Source organism: Schistocerca nitens, chromosome 2, assembly GCF_023898315.1.
Source record: "Schistocerca nitens isolate TAMUIC-IGC-003100 chromosome 2, iqSchNite1.1, whole genome shotgun sequence".
Taxonomy (NCBI): Eukaryota; Metazoa; Arthropoda; class Insecta; order Orthoptera; family Acrididae; genus Schistocerca; species Schistocerca nitens.
The window spans coordinates 324896884-324919834 of NC_064615.1; the positions used below are offsets into that span (position 1 = coordinate 324896884).

The following is a 22951-nucleotide window of genomic DNA, read 5'->3' on the forward strand; positions in this document are numbered from 1 at the left end:
AATTCTTATGTTTATGACAATATATCTATGCCTTGATTTGGCATTTATGTTCATCTGTTTCTGTTATGTCACTGAACATTTGCCAATATGTTAAAACAGTTATTAGAAGCTCTTATTTTTAATATTTTCCTGTTTTATTAATATAAAACACATTAAATACACACAAAAAATTCAAATGTTAAGTGAAAATTATTCATTATGCTTGGTGAAATGGGTTCACTGTTCTGATTTAGCACTGTTTTTAGGAAATGTAAAACAATAAATCTGTAGTTTAAATTTCTGAAATATTGTTAAATAGAGTATGTTAGGTTTACATATGCTCCTTTCATTATTTCTTTTCCACCAAAGACTTTCCATTACTGTATCATAAAAATCATCATGGCTTTGAACCCTCTTGTCCTGTATATGGTTGCAGTGTCTTAAGCAGTGTGCCACCTGATTGGATCAGAAATACCAACAAACACTTTCATACCAAATTTTAAATAGTACAGTCAGATGGCATTTAAAAACTAATTCATGTGTGAGAATAGTACTGCCATACCATTGTTAATTGTGGCTAAGTGTGTATCAGGCCACAAATCCAAGGATCCGTGGTTCAGTTCTTACTGAGTCCTAAGATTTTTGTGTTATTTATGATTTATTTCAACTTTAGAGATTATTCGTCTATGTGAAAAATCCGCAATTGCACCATGGTTTCAAGTCCATGTTAAACTTCTGTTTCCATGTAACTAGCTGGTTAAGTCGTGTCGCAGGTTGAAGTAAGGCAAGGGCATACAAACTCCAATAAAACCATGCTTAGTTAAGCATTGCTGTAGTCAAAGGAGCCATTGATTTCAAGTAGCTTTTTCATTGTTAGTCACTTACCGAGAAAGCCGGCCGGTGTGGCCGTGCGGTTCTAGGCACTTCAGTCTGGAACCGCGTGACCGCTACGGTCGCAGGTTCGAATCCTGCCTCGGGCATGGATGTGTGTGATGTCCTTAGGTTAGTTAGGTTTAAGTAGTTCTAAGTTCTAGGGGACTGGTGACCACAGATGTGCCATTTGAACCATTTTTGAACTTACCAAGAAAGGTGGCACAGTGGTTAGCACACTGGACTTGCATTCGGGAGGACGACGGTTCTAACCCACATCCGGCCATCCAGATTTAGGTTTTCTGTGATTTCCCTATGTCGCTCCAAGCAAATGCTGGGATGGTTCTTTTGAAAGAGCACGGCTGATTACCTTCCCCGTCCTTGGCACAATCCGAGCTTATGCTCTGTCTCTAGTGGTCTCAGTGTCGACTGGACATTAAACCCAATCTTCTTGCCTTACTTCCTTCCATTGTTGGTCACTGTTCACACTCGCAAGTGAGACATTAAAATAAGCATTTGTGCTATTGAAAAACTGTTAATACTAATCAGAATGGGCAAAATAGCTGACTTAGGCAACATTTCTAGTAGGTTTTACATTGAGTATGCTGTTAATAGTTCAGTGTGACAAGAAGAGGAACATAGGTCACTCTTGTTTATACAGAAGCTAAAAGAATGGATATGCAAAATTACAGACAAGTAGATGGTGTGTATGTGAAAGTAGAAGTGCCACATCTACCTATTGTGGCCTAACACTGTTCACAAGTATGTCTACAGCACCACCATCATTGAAACTTGGAGTTTGAGGATAGTGCCAGGTATTGGTTGGGACCGGCACCCGTACCCATAGACAGGCGCTACAGCCAGAAACTGTATTGCACCAGAAAAGTGCTGCTGCTCCTCTACGCGGAGGAGGTGAAATATTGTCCTTGACTAGCACTTGTGCGGGTTCTGAGTACTTGTGTTCTTCATATTCATTGGTATTGTGTACTTGTGAACTGCATAACTAGGATATTGTAATTTGCCTCTTGTAGTGCTCTTGCCATTTTTACCTTGAAGATACCACAAAGTCTTTCATCTATACTGTTCAGTGAAGGATTTAATGAAGATGAGAAGAGATGGCAAAAGTCATTTAATCAGCAAATGATAGTGAATGTGTGGCATGCAATTGAGTCCCATTGTTGGAGATTATCATTTGTTGTAACTCACCTTTGCCTAAAATATATTCCAAGGCTCTTGTCAGTGTTTGTACTGACATTGATTACATCTGCACAAAGTGGGAGATATATGATAAGGCATCCACAGAATGAGCTACAGGGGATAGACAAAATAATGTGAACAGTGGTAGTAATGGGATGGTCGTGTTTGATGGTCAACAACACGGGTAAGGCACATGTCATACTGGACTGTGCATGTTCAGTACGGGATAGGCATCAGTGCAGGTTGTTAATGAGTAGTGCACACTTCGTATTTGCATTCAGAGGTTGAGGTCAATGTGCAATGAAAGACATAAGAGAGGGCAGATTGTGGGGGCCTGATTAGCTGGAGCATCAGTAACCAAGACAGCCAACTTATTGAATGTTTCAAAAGCAACTGTTTCAACAGTCATGACAGCCTACACAAAACATGGAAAAACATCATCATGTAAACGTAATAGTGGTCACAAATTCAAACCAAATAACAGAGATCATCGTATGCTAACATGAATTGTGTCACAACAACACAAAACTAAGGTGGCTTAAGTGACTGCAGAACTCATTAGCCATCTTCAAACTGGAGTGAGGAAAAAATGACTGTCTATAAGCCTAAGTATGAGTTCTAATTTCTCTTATCTTGTCCTTACCGGTCCTTAAGCAGAATGTATGTTGGTAGCAGTAGAATTGTCGATATGTGAATTGCTTTGATATCTTCTTTTAATCTGACCTGGTAGTGATCCCAAACACTCAAGAGGTACTCAAGAATGAGTCACACTGGTATTCTGTATGTGATCTCCTTTGGGAATTAGCTACACTTTCCTAAAATCCTTCCAATAAACTGAACTTGACTGTTCACTTTTCCTACTCCTGACCTTACATGTTTGTTCCATTTGATATCGCTTTGCAGAATTTAGCATATAAATTTAACTGACAAGATTGTGCCAAGCAACACACCACTAATACTGTATTCTGACATTTGAAAATTGTGTTTCCCCAATCACCTGCATTAGCTTACATTTTTCTACAGTTAGAGCAAGCATCACAGGAAACAAAAATTGTGTCTAAGTCATCCTGTATCCTCCTGCAGTCACTCAACAACAGCACTTTCCTGTACACTACAGTATTAGCAACAAAGAGTCACAGATTTCTTTTCACCCTCTACACCAGATCATTTATGTTATCTGGGGAACTCCTGTAAATACCTGTATCTCTGGTGAACACAGCCATCCAGTCTGACATACAGAGTTCTATCAGTAAAGAAGTCTTCTAGCCACTCATATATCTGGGAACATATTCTATATTCCTGGACCTTTGTTAACAGTCTGCAGTAGAGCACTGTATCAAATGCCTTCTGAAAATACAGGAATATGGAATCTGCCTGTTCCTGATGTAAGATATCATGAGAGAAATGGCCAAGTAGAGTTTTGCACAAGTGATGCTTTCTAAATCCATGCTGACTTGTGGACAGAAGTTTTTTGTCTCAAGGAAATTTATTGTATTCAAACTTATAATGTGCTGAAGAATTCTACAGCAAACTGATATTAAGGAGATTGGTCTGTAATTTTGTGGCTCTACTCTTTTACTCTTTGTATCTAAGGGTCACCTGCAATTTTTCACTTGGGACTTCACACTGGGCGAGAGATTCACTACAAATAACTGTAGCACGATCAAAAGAACCGTATTGCAAGCTACACAGGAAAGAGTGCCAGATTATTGAGAAGACGCCAGGGATTTCGCGAACGGAGAATTGGGAGTATCCGTCACCAGGAAGACTAAATGCAAGATAATTAAGGAACCATAGTCAGAGAGTACCCTCTGTTAAACCAAATTGGGATTCCATCCAAACCTGACAACTTATTTGTTTCCAACTCTTTCAGTCACTTCTCAACAGCAGGGGCACCTGTTTCTGTGCCCTCCTTGAAGGAGGCCTGCTACACCAACCAGCATTTTGGAGTCTTTCTCTCAGCAATTGTATTTTGAAACTTCATGTTTTGGATGTTGCATTACATCTTAATTGTATCATTTCAGGTAAATGCTGAGTTGTTCTCTGTCTAAAACTTAGTGTGCTGTAGGAAAAAAAAATCTGAAGTAGAAATTTATCACAGTGAAAAACCCAGTAACAGAAAACGTATGTTTCTCAATTGTTCTGTTGAAACTGATCAATTTGCAGTATTTCCTTAGTGAATTTTTTTTCTCCCACCTTGTCCTACCAAAGGACAGGTCTCTGTTTATAATATTATCCTCAGCAAAATGTCTAACTCTAACCTACTTCCATCTCATTTGCAGTGATAGTCTAAATTATATTTGAAGTTCTTGTAATGTTTCAGCATTGACTACTTTCCATCTACAGAACTATTTTGTAACTTTCTTGTTCTTAAACTGTTTTCATCGGTTTCGTGCCTTGTCTTTGTGCATCCTCTGCATTCTGTACTTAGAATTTCTATCACTTTACCTACCCATGCAATTGCAGAAATATTTGTGTGTAACATAGCCAGGAATCAAGTTATTCTAGAATTTTTACTGCATTTACATGAAAGGCATTTTAGAAATCCAGTGCTCATACTTTTATTTGGAAATAAAGATTATCTATATGTCAGAAAACAGCACCTTCCAGATAACAGTAGATTTGAAGTTGGTAAATGTACCTCGTGTGAGACAGTAATTCTAACAACCTAGACGGTTCTCATTAAATTTTAGATCATTAATTTGTGTCTACTTAATGATCATTTTGTTGAATTGAGTTGTACTGTAATCTATAGTGCACCATTAGACTGTAGTAAAAGATACTTCAGTAATTCATTTGTCATGGGTTTCTCCACTTGACTGTATGTCAAGCTGACATAAGTTTTGATCAAAAAAGCAGTCAACTTCTTCAAAAGAATGTAGGACAGGCTGTATAACTGAGGTAGATTGTAACAAGAACTTGTGACAAAATACTGAATAAGGAAAAGGAAAATGTTTTTGAAAGAGTTAGACAATTTCAAAACAGAAAAGTAATTGTTTTTACATCTTACTTCTTTCACATATTGGTAGGTGTCTCTAGACCTGGAGTTTGAGAGGTTTTCAGCTTTTTCTGTTTTGTTTTCAGTTTACAACGAAGCAACCAACAGTTCCAAAAGATAGTTTTATATTTTTGTGTGTGTGTGTGTGTGTGTGTGTGTGTGTGTGTGTGTGTGTGTGTGTGTGTGTGTGGTTCAGACTGTTCATTATGATTGCTTGTTGATAAGTAATAGTTAGATCACACCATGGAATGGATTCATATAAATAAAAGGGTTCCTTACATCTGACTGGGTGATCCTATTCTGAAGTTAGAACAAAGCAAGGGCATAACGCCTCCAATAAGACTGCGTCAAGTAATGTGTTGTGATATTCATATTCAAAGCAACATTTGGGTTGAGCACACTTTACTTTTTTTTTTTTTTTTTTGTCACATTTTTAATGCTTCCACTTTAAGATTATGATTCCTGGATTATCTTGCATTAGAAATTTGTTGTTTTGTTTTAAAATTATTGATGCTTTCTTAAATATTTATTATTATAAATTATGCACAAATTAATTTAGAAGTTTTTATACTTCTTCCATATATTTCTCAATGTTCTTTTCAATTTACTGCTGCATTATTTCGGGCTTTTCAGATCCCTAATTCTGCAAGGACCTATATAAATATGGAATAGTTTCTATTTTCCTGTATTGATTCTAGTAGAATTAAAATGTGATTTCACTAATTCTAAATCCTCTTTTTGATAAGTACACACATCAAAAAAAGTTTTGCATCACCCAGGTTCCCAGAACTCTTGAAGATAAATGTTCACTGTGGATATTGTATCATGGACACAGTCCCTTTGACTGTTGAGAGATGTCACTAAACCCACCCAGAGATGTAAACAGCTATGCATAAGCAGCACCTATTAGACGGAGGGATCCGACAGCCGATCAGTTCCAGTCATTCCACCAGGAAGGAGGTGCATGGCTCGTGTTGCCTGTATTTCAACCATGCCTAGATGGACAATACTGTGGTTTGATTATGTCTGCATTGTTACTTTGTGCCAGGAAGGCCTCTCAACAAGGGAAGTGTCCAGGCATGTCGGAGTGAACCAAAGCAATGTTGTTCGGACATGGAGGAGATACAGAGAGACAGGAACTGTCAATGACATGCCTCGCTCAGGCCGCCCAAGGGCTACTACTGCAGTGGATGACCACTTCCTACGAATTATGGCTCGGAGGAACACTGACAGCAACGCCACCATGTTGAATAATGCTTCTCGTGCAGCCACAGGACATCGTGTTACGACTCAAACTGTGTAAAAGGCTGCATGATGCTCAACTTCACTCCTGATGGCCATCTTTGCAACCACGACACCATGCAGCGTCGTAGAGATGGGCCCAACAACATGCCGAATGGACCACTCAGGATTGGCATCACATTCTCTGATTTAGGTTTTCCGTGATTTCCCTAAATCGCTCCAGGCAAATGCCAGGATGGTTCCTTTGAAAGGGCACACCCGACTTCCTTCCCTGTCCTTCCCTAATCTGATGAGACCGATGACCTCACTGTCTGGTCTCCTCCCCCAAAGCAACCCAACCTGGTCGGGTTGAACGCCTTAGACACACTGTCCAGTGAGTGCAGCAAGGTGGAGGTTCCCAGCTGTTTTAGGGTGGCATTATGTGGGGCTGATGTACGTCGCTGGTGGTCATGGAAGGCGCCGTAACAGCCATACGATATGTGTATGCCATCCTCCGACCAATAGTGCAACCATATCGCCAGCGTATTGGCAAGGCATTCGTCTTCATGGAAGACAATTTGTGCCCCCACCGTACACATCTTGTGTTATCTTGAGGATAACGACATTGCTCAACTAGAGTGTCTTGCATGTTCTCAAGACATGAACCCTGCCAAACATGCCTGGGATAGATTGAAAAGGGCTGTTTATGGACAATGTGACCCACCAACCACTCTGAGGGATCTACACCGAATCGCTGTTGAGGAGTGGGACAATCTGGACCAACAGTGCCTTGATGAACTTGTGGATAGTATGCCACGATGAATACAGGCATGTGTCAATGCAAGAGGACATGCTACTGGGTATTAAAGGTACCAGTGTGTACATTAATCTCTGAAGGTCCCGCTGGTGGTACAACATGCAATGTGTGGTTTTCATGAGCAGTAAAAAGGGTGGAAATGATGTTTATGTTGATCTTTACTCCAATTTTCTGTACAGTTTCCGGAACTCTCGGAATTGAGGTGAGGCAAAACCTTTTTTGATGTGTGTATTTTCTTTTATCATGTTCAGTTCTTTTTCCATAGCTGTGTCTTCCAGGTTTCAGCCTGCAGCATGTAACTTCCCTGCCAACTCTATTTGCTGTGTAGAGTGTATGCAACTTGATTTATTGATATACTCCAGGGCCTTTCCTTTATTAAATGTCGACACAGTAGAAATCCTGTTAGTGAGTGGCCTACATTATTAATTATGAGCTCAATGTATTCTTAATACTTTTCCTGTGTGTTGTGTATCTCACGGCAATATATCCTGCAAAATCTTCGTAACTCTGGCTTTACTCTTTCATTGGATTGGAGTTGGGGGAGGGGTGGGGGAGTATGTGGAAGTATATATTTCCTAATGTATTTCTCTGATAGCATAATTTCCCAATGTTTTTACATAAATTGACTTGCTTGTCGGAACACACTTTGGTGTACTGTAATTTATAAAATAACTCTTAGCTTTTTTCACATGTCTTGCAGTCAGTTTGTCCCTGGAGATAGAACTTCACTAATGTGTGTACAAAGACATTATCTATAGTTTTAGGATGTAGCAATAACATCATGTAACACTTTCAAGCTGCTGTTCAATTTATTCTTTATTGTGTGACTGGTTTCTCTCGGAGACCTTATTCAGCACAGATTTTTTGAACAGCTGGAGTTACGTCGTTGTTGTGGTCTTCAGTCCGAAGAGTGGTTGGAACAGCTCTCCGTGCTAGTCTGTCCTGTGCATGACTAATGCAATCTACATACATTTTGAACCTCATTGTTTTCAAGCTCCATCCACAATTCCCCTCCCCCCTCCCTCCCCCTCACGCTTCATTCCACTACCAAACTGACAATACCTTTATGACTCAGGATGCATTCTATCAACTTATTCATTCTTTTAGTCAAGTTGCGCCATAAATTTCTTTTCTCCCCTAAATTGATTCAGTATCTCCTCATTTGATCTACCTATCCAATCTTTTGTGTTCTTCTTTACTGCCATATTTCGAAAGCTTCTGTTCTCTTCTTGTCTGAACTGCTTATTATCCAGGTTTCATTACCATAATAGGCTATGCTCCAGACGAATACCTTCAGAAAAGACTTAAATTGCTATTAGATGGTAACTAATTCCTCTTTTTCAGAAATGCTTTTCTCTCTATTACCAGTCTGCAGTTTATATCATCCCAAATTCATCCATCATCAGTTATTTTCCTGTCCAAATAACAAAACTCATCTACGTCTTTCAGTGTCTTATTTCCTAAGCTAATTCCCTCAGCATTTACTTTCACTACATTCTATTACCGTTGTTTTACTTTTGTTTATGTTCATCTTGTAATCTTGTTTCAAGACATTTTCTTTCCTGTTCAACTCCTTTCCCAGTCCTTAGCTGTCTCTGGCAGAATTGCTATGTTATCGGCAGAACAGAGCTTTTATTTCCCCTCCCTGAACTTTAATTCCCTTTCAAAATTTCTTCTTGGTTGCCTACACAGCTTGCTCAAGTTACAGATTGATAGGGGGACCGGGTACAGTCCTTCACTCCCTTCTCAACTATGACTTTCTTTTCATGTCCTTTGACTCTTATAATAGCACTCAGGTTTATATACAAGTCGGAAATAATTTTTTCAGTCACTATATTTTATACCTTCTACCTTCAAAATTTCAAAAACTTTAGTGCAGTCCACATTGAAATCTACAAATGGCAAAATGTAGATTTGCCTTTCTTCAATCAATTTTCTAAGATCATTCTCAGGATCAGTCTTGCCTTATGTGTTGCTACGTTTCTCCGGAACACAAACTTATTTCCCCCAAGGTCAACCTGTACAGTTTTAGCATGAGTTTGTAAACATTTTGTATCAATGTTTCGTGATTATGAGTTATTACTCAGTGTTTAGCCATGTTTACAAGTTAATCTGCAATTTGTATGTAAAATGACTTATTTCACATCATTATGATTTATGATCCTTGGAACATGCAACTAACTATTAAACTATGGATCTGTAGTATACACACCAGTCAGCACCTTGCGTCTTTGGAATTAGAATCATGAAATTCTTCCTGAAATCTGAGCATTTCACATGTCTCATATATTGTGCCCACAAGCTGGAATTATTTTATAATGGTTGGCTTTCACAAGAATCTCAATAATTCTGTAGGAACGTCATCCACTCCAGGGGCCTTGTTTTGACTTAGGTCTTTTAGTCCTCCTTACAGAATCATATGTCCCATCTCATGTTTACCTATTTCTTCTCTTTTGATGACATTGTCCTCAAGCTTGTTCCCGTATAGAGGCTATCCCAGAAGGAATGGTCAATATTCAGGGACATGACAGGAATGATCATTGAAAGCAAAAGAGTTTACGGATGTAAAATACATGCTTTGAGACCTATGAGCACTTCTTCATCTTTGATACCGTTAAAAAATCTCTTCTACTGCAAGCTCTTTGCTTTCTATATTTTGGGAGGAGGTAGTATGAAGTATAAGAAAAAATGTTGAGTAAACATGGGCTCTAAAATGCATATGTTAAGAGCTATGAACATTTGTTCACTAGAAGAGATGTGTTTCACAGTAGTGAAGATGAATAAGTGCTCATGCTCTTCAGTGCCCATTTTACTGGGCATTTTTTCTTGTTTTGATTTTAGGAGATGCACTTTAGAGCCCAAGTTTACTAGACTTTTTTGCTTTGAATTATCGTTCCTGTTATATCCCTGAATATTGACAATTTCTCTTGGAACACCCTATATAGACCTTGTACTCCTTTCAGTTTTCCCTTCTTTGCTTAATACTCTTGATTTTTGTACAGTTGTTTCTCTTTTCTCCAAAGGTCTCCTTAATTGACCTATAAGCAGCATCTATTACTCCCCTTGTTATGCAGGCTTCAGCCACCTTGTGTTACCATTCCTACTTAGCTGCTTTGCACTTTCTGTTAATCTCATTTTTTAGACTTCTGTATTCTCTTTTGCCAGTTGCATTTGCTACATTTTTATATTTTCTCCTTTTGTCAATTAAATTCGATATCTCGTGAGTTGTCCGAGGATTTGTCCAGTGTTACCTAATGCTCCCTCTGAAACTCTCAGCAGTCTGTGTTTCCTTCAGTTTATCTAAGTCCTTTCTCCTGAATTTCTTACCTTTTTGTGGTTTATTCAGTTTCAGTCTTCAGTCCAGAAACAGTAAATTATGTCAGGATCCACATCTGCCTCCAAAAATGTCTTACAGTTTAAAATCTGGTTTTGAAATATGTGCTTTACTGTTTTATAACCGCTGTGAAACTTCCTAGTGTCTCCTGGTCTCTTCCACATATACAACCTTCTTTCAAAATTCTAAAAAAAGTGTTATAAATTATGCTCCGTGCAACAGGTGGCTTCCTGTTTTTGTTCTGTTCCCCCAGTCCATTTTCTCCTTCTGTTTTTCCTTCCCTTCTGCTTCCTATTACCCAGTTCCACTCATCCTTCATGATTACAATTTCATCACATTTAACTATCCAAATAATTTTCTGTATCTCATAAGTTCTTTCAGTTTCTTCATAATCTGCAAAGCTAGTTGCTCACCATAAAGATGACATGTCAAGTTGCAGAAATGCACAATTAAAAGGCACTCACATATAGCTTTTGGCGACAGCCTTCATCAGAAAACACACACACACACACACACACACACACACACACACACACAAACAAGCACATCTCACCCACACAAATTGGAACTCTGCTTCCATTTCACCAGATCAGAGCTCTAGGTTGTTCTGGTTGCATCTTTGAACCTTTCTTATCATTATTGACAGACATTTCATCACAAGCTGTCAGTGACTGTAACTTCTAAAAACATTTTTGTTATTACTACTCTGTCTTTAGTCATAAAATTTTATTTTTCTATTTTAGTCCAACGCGTTTGGGAACTACATTTCCACTATCAAGGACTACATTGATGTTTTTGGGTGTTACTTTTTGGGTAAATGATATAAATAACCTGTTTCTCACCATATAGCGGAGATGCTGAGTCGCAGTTAGGCACAAGTAAAAGACTGTTCCAAATAAAGTTTTTGGCCCTTAAGACCTGCGTCAAAAATAGACGGCGCGCGCGCGCGCACACACACACACACACACACACACACACACACACACACACACATGACTCATATATAATATATAATTATATTATTTTATATTACATTACATTATATTACATATAATATCGTAATATTGTTACATTCCATCCTGGATTTTCATTGTTTGAAATAAACTATTTCATTATTTGAAGTGTAAATGTGGACACAATTGCATTCTATCATTGCAAAATGAAGTGCATCGATGGAAGCAGATGTAATGACTGAAGAAAAATCGGTGTAGTCCTTGAGAAGTGTGTTGGTCTGATGTCTTTCGTTTTTTTGCAGTCTCTGAAAGGTACCATTTCACAGGACCTTATTTATGACTGAGACTGCCTACTTTCTTTCCTTGTTGCATCAGTTTCTGTTTTTAGTCAACATGTTCACCTGTTTTCTCCTGTAATTTTCAAGTTGCTCATACTTTTCCTCCTCCAGTCTGTTATTTACCTGTAGTACTGCTGTAGATATCTGTAAGATTCATGTCTGCTTCCTGTCACTCTCCCCTCCCACACCCACCAGCTGCATGGGTAATCCCATTATACTCAACTTCCTTTCCTCCACTTCAGATGTACAGTTACTTTCCACCCCATTTAGAGCTTTCTTCGACTCTATAGTGCTGCCTATTATTATTTGCACCATGTGTTCTAAGCTGTGGGATGGCATTTCAGTCATGGTTTTCTCCCTTGCATGCAATTCCCTCTTTACTGACTACAAAACTCTCTGGTTTGGTAGAGTCTACTTCTGAATCACAAACTGTCTGACAGCCCAGAAAAAAGTATTTCTTCTTGATCTTGACATATTTGCAGAGACAGTCAATTACCAAAAATAATAAATGAAATTAAACAAAAGGATGCACTACATCACTCAGATACCACCTAAAGGAATCAGAAAATGAAAATCTGCCAAAATAACATTTTTTTTTAATTGTGTTAAGCTATACCTCATTCCTTCCTGAACCAGAATATGTATGGCTTTTTATGTTTGGTATATATTAATTGGGGAGAAAGAGCATTTCTAAACAATGACATGCCCCCTTCTGTCACCTGTCAATTGAGCTGTGTGTATCCCGGCTGCAGCAGACTATCTTTGTCTTTACTATATATATCATTTGACCACTACTTTGCAAAATGTTTAACCTGATGCTGAGCGAATGTAGGCAACAGCTAAACATCAATTCAGTGTTCTGTTTTTGCATCATAGTGATTTGAAGTAATACTTAAGTTTAGAAAGTAATCTTATTGTGTTTATAGTTATATTTTATCTACTGCATGGAGTGGCCGCGCGGTTAGAGATGCCATGTCACAGATTTCACGGCCTCTCCCACTGGAGGTTCGACTCCTCCCTCGGGCATGGCTGTGTGTGTTGTTCTTAGCATAAGTTAGTTTAAGCTAGTTTCAATAGTGGGTAAGTCTAGGGACTGATGACCTCAGCATTTTGGTCCCTTAGAAATTCATATACATTTGAACATATTTAATCTGTGCAGGTTGTGAATATGAACAGTTTAACAAAGTTTAACAGTAGGAGTAAATTTAAAGGTAACAGAGGGTCCTTGTCATTCTCTCTGTCCAAAGAACCCCGAGTCACGGTCTATTAGAGCGCTGGTATAACTGGTGATGGATATAGAGATAACCATCCTCCAGAAATGTCAATAGTAGATGTTATAAAACTTATCTATAGAAAGTTGGCTAGCAAAAACTTGATTGCCAAATGTATCCATGGGAGAACTCAAATTCCCAATAAAAGTCTTAGTAGCTGAGTGTGGGAACATTTACCTAAAATAGTATTTGTGGACCTCAGAGCCCAAAAAACTTGTGTTTCAGTGATGGGTCAGCCAATAGGCTGAAAGTTTTTACTGGTATGGATGTAGAACCTTTGGTGAACATGAAGAATGCACTTCTGTCGGTTGACCTGCTGAGGGTGCGAGATGCTGAGAAAAATGCCCTACAAATGAAAAAAAAAAAAAAAAAAAAAAGAATTCAACAGAGGGCCTCCAAACATAAGCTGGAGGATACAGAAACCCACCAGTGATGACAGCTATTGACCCGGCAAATTTTAACTTTGAGTATCAATTGAAAAGACTGTATAGAAACTTTAAATGTATTTCCCCGAAAGTATGAAATTTTTAGATTTAGATACAATTTTCTCTGAAAACAATACATGTATGTCAATGACACTTGGTGCAGAGATTAAGTACACCACTTCCATTAAAATGTACTAGAATTATGGCAGTCACATAAAAAGGTTTGACAGATACTTATTTTGTAAATAAAACTGCCTTTTATTGCTGTTAGTTACATTATTTATCCCATACGCGTTTCGCCTTCTCCTGTTCTAAGGCATCATCAGTGGGATCTATAATGATACAGTTTTTTTAGTTTTAGGTTATTAAACAGTTCACTTTGCGACACACACACACACACACACACACACACACACACAATCATCATCTTTGTTTTTAGATATATTTTTCCCACGTGGAATGTTTCCCTCTATGATATATATATATAGTTATAATAGAGGGAAACATTCCACGTAGGAAAAATATATCTAATAATATACAGACACAAGGTCTGCTTGTGTCTGTATATGCGTAGATGGATATGTGTGTGTATGCGAGTGTATACCCGTCCTTTTTTCCCCCTAAGGTAAGTCTTTCCGCTCCCGGGATTGGAATAACTCCTTACCCTCTCCCTTAAAACCCACATCCTTTCGTCTTTCCCTCTCCTTCCCTCTTTCCTGATGAGGCAACAGTTTGTTGCGAAAGCTTGAATTTTGTGTGTATGTTTGTGTTCGTTTGTGTGTCTTTCGACCTGCCAGCACTTTCATTTGGTAAGTCACATCATCTTAGTTTATATATATATATATATATAAAGGGAAGGAGAGGGAAAGACGAAAGGATAGGGTTTTAGGGGAGAGGGTAAGGAGTCATTCCAATCCCGGGAGCGGAAAGACTTACCTTAGGGGGAAAAAAGAACGGGTATACACTCGCACACACACACATATCCATCCACACATATACAGACACAAGCAGACATCTCACAAGCAGACATATTTAAAGGTCTTTAAATATGTCTGCTTGTGAGATGTCTGCTTGTGTCTGTATATGTGTGGATGGATATGTGTGTGTGTGTGTGTGTGTGCGAGTGTATACCCGTCCTTTTTTCCCCCTAAGGTAAGTCTTTCCGCTCCCGGGATTGGAATGACTCCTTACCCTCTCCCCTAAAACCCTATCCTTTCGTCTTTCCCTCTCCTTCCCTCTTTCCTGATGAGGCAACAGTTTGTTGCGAAAGCTTGAATTTTGTGTGTGTGTTTGTGTGTCTATCGACCTGCCAGCGCTTTCGTTCGGTAAGTCACATCATCTTTGTTTTTAGATATATTTTTCCCATGTGGAATGTTTCCCTCTAAAAAGAAAGATGATGAGACTTACCAAACAAAAGCGCTGGCAGGTCGATAGACACACAAACAAACACAAATATACACACAAAATTCAAGCTTTCGCAACAAACTGTTGCCTCATCAGGAAAGAGGGAAGGAGAGGGAAAGACGAAAGGATGTGGGTTTTACGGGAGAGGGTAAGGAGTCATTCCAATCCCGGGAGCGGAAAGACTTACCTTAGGGGGAAAAAAGGACAGGTATACACTCGCACACACACACATATCCATCCACACATACAGGCACAAGCAGACATATTTAAAGACAAAGAGTTTGGGCAGAGATGTCAGTCGAGGTGGAAGAGTAGAGGCAAAGAAGTTGTTGAGAGACAGGTGAGGTATGAGTGGCGGCAACTGGAAATTAGCGGAGATTGAGGCCTGGCGGATAACGAGAAGAGAGGATATACTGAAGGGCAAGTTCCCATCTCCGGAGTTCGGATAGGTTGGTGTTGGTGGGAAGTATCCAGATAGCCCGGACGGTGTAACACTGTGCCAAGATGTGCTGGCTGTGCACCAAGGCATGTTTAGCCACAGGGTGATCCTCATTACCAACAAACACTGTCTGCCTGTGTCCATTCATGCGAATGGACAGTTTGTTGCTGGTCATTCCCACATAGAATGCATCACAGTGTAGGCAGGTCAGTTGGTAAATCACGTGGGTGCTTTCACACGTGGCTCTGCCTTTGATCGTGTACACCTTCCGGGTTACAGGACTGGAGTAGGTGGTGGTGGGAGGGTGCATGGGACAGGTTTTGCACCGGGGGCGGTTACAAGGATAGGAGCCAGAGGGTAGGGAAGGTGGTTTGGGGATTTCATAGGGATGAACTAACAGGTTACGAAGGTTAGGTGGACGGCGGAAAGACACTCTTGGCGGAGTGGGGAGGATTTCATGAAGGATGGATCTCATTTCAGGGCAGGATTTGAGGAAGTCGTATCCCTGCTGGAGAGCCACATTCAGAGTCTGGTCCAGTCCCGGAAAGTATCCTGTCACAAGTGGGGCACTTTTGTGGTTCTTCTGTGGGGGATTCTGGGTTTGAGGGGATGAGGAAGTGGCTCTGGTTATTTGCTTCTGTACCAGGCCGGGAGGGTAGTTGCGGGATGCGAAAGCTGTTGTCAGGTTGTTGGTGTAATGTTTCAGGGATTCCGGACTGGAGCAGATTCGTTTGCCACGAAGACCTAGGCTGTAGGGAAGGGACCGTTTGATGTGGAATGGGTGGCAGCTGTCATAATGGAGGTACTGTTGCTTGTTGGTGGGTTTGATGTGGACGGACGTGTGAAGTTGGCCATTGGACAGGTGGAGGTCAACGTCAAGGAAAGTGGCATGGGATTTGGAGTAGGACCAGGTGAATCTGATGGAACCAAAGGAGTTGAGGTTGGAGAGGAAATTCTGGAGTTCTTCTTCACTGTGAGTCCAGATCATGAAGATGTCATCAATAAATCTGTACCAAACTTTGGGTTGGCAGACCTGGGTAACCAAGAAGGCTTCCTCTAAGCGACCCATGAATAGGTTGGCGTACGAGGGGGCCATCCTGGTACCCATGGCTGTTCCCTTTAATTGTTGGTATGTCTGGCCTTCAAAAGTGAAGAAGTTGTGGGTCAGGATGAAGCTGGCTAAGGTAATGAGGAAAGAGGTTTTAGGTAGGGTGGCAGGTGATCGGCGTGAAAGGAAATGCTCCATCGCAGCGAGGCCCTGGACGTGCGGAATATTTGTGTATAAGGAAGTGGCATCAATGGTTACAAGGATGGTTTCCGGGGGTAACAGATTGGGTAAGGATTCCAGGCGTTCAAGGAAGTGGTTGGTGTCTTTGATGAAGGATGGGAGACTGCATGTAATGGGTTGAAGGTGTATATATATATATATATATATATATATATATATATATATATATATAGAGAGAGAGAGAGAGAGAGAGAGAGAGAGAATATATCTAAATACAAAGATGATGTGACTTACCAAACGAAAGCGCTGGCATGTCGATAGACACACAAACATACACACAAAATTCTAGCTTTCGCAACCAACGGTTGCCTCGTCAGGAAAGAGGGAAGGAGAGGGAAACACGAAAGGATTTGGTTAAGGGAGAGGGTAAGGAGTCATTCCAATCCCGGGAGCGGAAAGACTTACCTTAGGGGGAAAAAAGGACGGGTATACACTCGCGCACACACACACATATCCATCCACACATATACAGACACAAGCAGACATATTTAAAGACAAAGAGTTTGGGCAGAGACGTCAGTCGAGGCGGAAGTGCAGAGGCAAAGATGTTGTTGAATGACAGGTATGAGTGGCGGCAACTTGAAATTAGCGGAGATTGAGGCCTGGTGGGTAACGGGAAGAGAGGATATATTGAAGAGCAAGTTCCCATCTCCGGAGTTCGGATAGGTTGGTGTTGGTGGGAAGTATCCAGATAACCCGGACGGTGTAACACTGTGCCAAGATGTGCTGGCCGTGCACCAAGGCATGTTTAGCCACAGGGTGATCCTCATTACCAACAAACACTGTCTGCCTGTGTCCATTCATGCGAATGGGCAGTTTGTTTCTGGTCATTCCCACATAGAATGCATCACAGTGTAGGCAGGTCAGTTGGTAAATCACGTGGGTGCTTTCACACGTGGCTCTGCCTTTGATCGTGTACGCCTTCCGGGTTACAGGACTGGAGTAGGTGGTGGTGGGAGGGTGCATGGGACAGGTTTTACACCGGGGGCGGTTACAAGGGTAGGAGCCAGGGGGTAGGGAAGGTGGTTTGGGGATTTCATAGGGATGAACCAAGAGGTTACGAAGGTTAGGTGGACGGCGGAAAGTCACTCTTGGTGGAGTGGGGAGGATTTCATGAAGGATGGATCTCATTTCAGGAGGATTTGAGGAAGTTGTATCCCTGCTGGAGAGCCTGGTCCAGTCCCGGAAAGTATCCTGTCACAAGTGGGGCACTTTTGTGGTTCTTCTGTGGGAGGTTCTGGGTTTGTGGGGATGAGGAAGTGGGTCTGGTTATTTGCTTCTGTACCATGTTGGGAGAGTAGTTGCAGGATGCGAAAGCTGTTGTCAGGTTGTTGGTGTAATGGTTCAGGGATTCCGGACTGGAGCAGCCTAGGTCTTCGTGGCAAACGAATCTGCTGAACCATTACACCAACAACCTGACAACAGCTTTCGCATCCCTCAACTACCTTCCCGACCTGGTACAGAAGCAAATAACCAGAGCCACTTCCTCATCCCCTCAAACCCAGAACCTCCCACAGAAGAACCACAAAAGTGCCCCATTTGTGACAGGATACTTTCCGGGACTGGACCAGGCTCTCCAGCAGGGATACGACTTCCTCAAATCCTGCCCTGAAATGAGATCCATCCTTCATGAAATTTTTTAGGTTGCATACCTTTTTTGGAATTTCTTCTGTGGTAACAATGTTACTGTCATATAAGTAATACACTCAGAAAAAATAGGACAATTTATACATATTTCAAATTTGGTGTGATTTGAACAAATAGTTTTTGAAAAAATTTTACGAATGTTAGTATGGTCAACCGTAGGAAATTCACTGATGACAAGGTCCCCTTAAGAAAATACAAATATCTTGTTTATTTGCCGGTAGATCTTTCTCAATAGTTTTTCCTTCACAAATTTGCTTCTTCAGGACCTACCTACAACCAAAAACAGCTGTGTCACTAGCATCTTTTTGTGTGTCCCTGTGATTAATTACAGATATATTGTATCTCTGGGTTTCCTTGAGATTGTTTTTTTTTCCCCTGCCATGTTTTAAACTCTTTTTCTCTGTGGAGTCAGTCATATAGCTGCTGATATTAATCAAGATGTGCACACATTGCAATTCATGGTCAAAATTATCATCAGGTTTAGTAGTTCCATGCCGTTGCCCAAAGATTGTAGCAAAGGTTTGAATGCCAAGACCAGCACCTTTTATTAAACTGAACTCACACTGACAGTCATGAAGTGAAACCTCTTTTTAATGCTCTTTAATGTCGGAAGACATGCACATTAAAGTTTGTTGTTAGTAGTTATGAGAAGTTACGCCTTTGAACTGAAGGAAAGATTACCATTTCCTGGAAGAGGTACAGCCGTCATGAAGATGTGACTGTTTTGTATTTGACTTTTGGTCACATTTTCATAAATGAATAATAAAAGTTGGTTTGATAATTAAATTTGTGTTAATATAAAAACAAAAAAGTAACCAGTTATTCCATGAACCGGTTTTCAAACTTTTCAGGCTCGTCTTCAAATGGTGCACAGGAGCTTCCATGACTGTTTCATAGATTAATGCTGGGTGTTAGCTCTATGACAGGAAGATGGAACTTTCTTTAATGTATCCCATGAGTAATTTTTATGTGGAGATTTGTATCCAAAAATGATTTCTGTACTTACTGCAGCGTGCTGTAGAAGTTCTACATCTACATCTACATCTATACTCCGCGAGCCACCTTACGGTGTGTGGCGGAGGGTACTTATTGTACCACTATCTGATCCCCCCTTCCCTGTTCCATTCACGAATTGTGCGTGGGAAGAACGACTGCTTGTAAGTCTCCGTATTTGCTCTAATTTCTCGGATCTTTTCGTTGTGATCATTACGCGAGATATATGTGGGCGGTAGTAATATGTTGCCCATCTCTTCCCGGAATGTGCTCTCTCGTAATTTCGATAATAAACCTCTCCGTATTGCGTAACGCCTTTCTTGAAGTGTCCGCCACTGGAGCTTGTTCAGCATCTCCGTAACGCTCTCGCGCTGACTAAATGTCCCCATGACGAATCGCGCTGCTTTTCGCTGGATCATGTCTATCTCTTCTATTAATCCAACCTGGTAAGGGTCCCATACTGATGAGCAATACTCAAGAATCGGACGAACAAGCGTTTTGTAAGCTACTTCTTTCGTCGATGAGTCACATTTTCTTAGAATTCTTCCTATGAATCTCAACCTGGCGCCTGCTTTTCCCACTATTTGTTTTATGTGATCATTCCACTTCAGATCGCTCCGGATAGTAACTCCTAAGTATTTTACGGTCGTTACCGCTTCCAATGATTTACCACCTATGGCATAATCGTACTGGAATGGATTTCTGCCCCTATGTATGCGCATTATATTACATTTATCTACGTTTAGGGAAAGCTGCCAGCTGTCGCACCATTCATTAATCCTCTGCAGGTCTTCCTGGAGTACGTACGAGTCTTCTGATGTTGCTACTTTCTTGTAGACAACCGTGTCATCTGCAAATAGCCTCACGGAGCTACCGATGTTGTCAACTAAGTCATTTATGTATATTGTAAACAATAAAGGTCCTATCACGCTTCCTTGCGGTACTCCCGAAATTACCTCTACATCTCCAGATTTTGAACCGTTAAGAATGACATGTTGTGTTCTTTCTTCTAGGAAATCCTGAATCCAATCACAAACCTGGTCCGATATTCCGTAAGCACGTATTTTTTTCACTAAACGTAAGTGCGGAACCGTATCAAATGCCTTCCTGAAGTCCAGGAATACGGCATCAATCTGCTCGCCAGTGTCTACGGCACTGTGAATTTCTTGGGCAAATAGGGCGAGCTGGGTTTCACATGATCTCTGTTTGCGGAATCCATGTTGGTTATGATGAAGGAGATTTGTATTATCTAAGAACGTCATAATACGAGAACACAAAACATGTTCCATTATTCTACAACAGATTGACGTAAGTGAAATAGGCCTATAATTATTCGCATCTGATTTATGACCCTTCTTGAAAATGGGAACGACCTGTGCTTTCTTCCAGTCGCTAGGTACTTTACGTTCTTCCAGAGATCTACGATAAATTGCTGATAGAAAGGGGGCAAGTTCTTTAGCATAATCACTGTAGAATCTTAAGGGTATCTCGTCTGGTCCGGATGCTTTTCCGCTACTAAGTGATAGCAGTTGTTTTTCAATTGCGATATCGTTTATTTCAATATTTTCCATTTTGGCGTCCGTGCGACGGCTGAAGTCAGGGACCGTGTTACGATTTTCCGCAGTGAAACAGTTTCGGAACACTGAATTCAGTATTTCTGCCTTTCTTCGGTCGTCCTTTGTTTCGGTGCCATCGTGGTCAACGAGTGACTGAATAGGGGATTTAGATCCGCTTACCGATTTTACATATGACCAAAACTTTTTAGGGTTCTTGTTTAGATTGTTTGCCAATGTTTTATGTTCGAATTCGTTGAATGCTTCTCTCATTGCTCTCTTTACGCTCTTTTTCGCTTCGTTCAGCTTTTCCTTATCAGCTATGATTCGACTAATCTTAAACCTATGGTGAAGCTTTCTTTGTTTCCGTAGTACCTTTCGTACATGATTGTTATACCACGGTGGATCTTTCCCCTCGCTTTGGACCTTAGTCGGTACGAACTTATCTAAGGCGTACTGGACGATGTTTCTGAATTTTTTCCATTTTTGTTCCACATCCTCTTCCTCAGAAATGAACGTTTGATGGTGGTCACTCAGATATTCTGCGATTTGTGCCCTATCACTCTTGTTAAGCAAATAGATTTTCCTTCCTTTCTTGGCATTTCTTATTACACTTGTAGTCATTGATGCAACCACTGACTTATGATCACTGATACCCTCTTCTACATTCACGGAGTCGAAAAGTTCCGGTCTATTTGTTGCTATGAGGTCTAAAACGTTAGCTTCACGAGTTGGTTCTCTAACTATCTGCTCGAAGTAATTCTCGGACAAGGCAGTCAGGATAATGTCACAAGAGTCTCTGTCCCTGGCTCCAGTTCTGATTGTGTGACTATCCCATTCTATACCTGGTAGATTGAAGTCTCCCCCTATTACAATAGTATGATCACGAAACTTCTTCACGACGTTCTGCAGGTTCTCTCTGAGGCGCTCAACTACTACGGTTGCTGATGCAGGTGGCCTATAGAAGCATCCGACTATCATATCTGACCCACCTTTGATACTTAACTTAACCCAGATTATTTCACATTCGCATTCGCTAATAACTTCACTGGATATTATTGAATTCTTTACTGCTATAAATACTCCTCCACCATTGGCGTTTATCCTATCCTTGCGGTATATATTCCATTCTGTGTCTAGGATTTCGTTACTGTTCACTTCCGGTTTTAACCAACTTTCCGTTCCTAATACTATATGCGCACTATTTCCTTCAATAAGAGATACTAATTCAGGAACCTTGCCCTGGATACTCCTGCAGTTTACCAATATTACGTTAACTTTTCCTGTTTTTGGTCTCTGAGGACGGACGTTCTTTATCAACGATGATAATGTTCTCTCTGGTAAGCCGTCAGGTATTTTATCGTTTCGCCCAAGGGGGGGTCCCTCTAACCTAAAAAACCCCCGTGTGCACGCCACACGTACTCTGCTACCCTAGTAGCTGCTTCCGGTGTGTAGTGCACGCCTGACCTGTCTAGGGGGGCCCTACAGTTCTCCACCCAATAACGGAGGTCGATGAATTTGCAACCATTATAGTCGCAGAGTCGTCTGAGCCTCTGGTTTAGACCCTCCACACGGCTCCAAACCAGAGGACCGCGATCGACTCTGGGCACTATGCTGCAGATATTAAGCTCAGCTTGCACTCCGCGTGCGATGCTGGTTGTCTTCACCAAATCAGCCAGCCGCCGGAAGGAACCAAGGATGGCCTCAGAACCCAAGCGGCAGGCGTCATTCGTTCCGACATGTGCTACTATCTGCAGCCGGTCACACCCAGTGCGTTCAATAGCTGCCGGAAGGGCCTCCTCCACATTACGGACGAGACCCCCCGGCAAGCACACCGAGTGCACACTGGCATTCTTCCCCGACCTACCCGCTATTTTCGTTATAATTGGTGTGTGTGTGTGTGGGGGGGGGGGGGGGGGGGTAACCAACTGGACATCCTAATGGAAGGTGCTAGATGGATTCTAATTACAGAACCACCCATTCTGTCACAGTAAGTACAGAATTAATTTTCGAGTTTCTGGTATGAATGCCTCTGGCTGATCATTCATATGCAATTATGCCACCATGCATTTGGGCTCAGTTGTTACAGGACAGTTGTAACAACTTACAATGTAATTGGATATAGCTAATGTGGAGCTCAAATATGATGATTCTTCAGTATCTAATGTACTCCTGGTTCTGTTAATGTTTTTAAAGAACTAATTTTCTACTCTTGTGAAAACAA

At 40.9% G+C, this 22951-nt stretch overlaps 1 protein-coding gene across 3 annotated transcripts in view; it reads left to right on the top strand.

Annotated features, from left to right (window-relative positions):
* LOC126236121 (cyclin-dependent kinase 8) overlaps positions 1-22951 on the top strand; it is a 93667-nt gene that overhangs the window by 39764 nt on the left and 30952 nt on the right. The gene's annotated exons all lie outside the window — the stretch shown is intronic.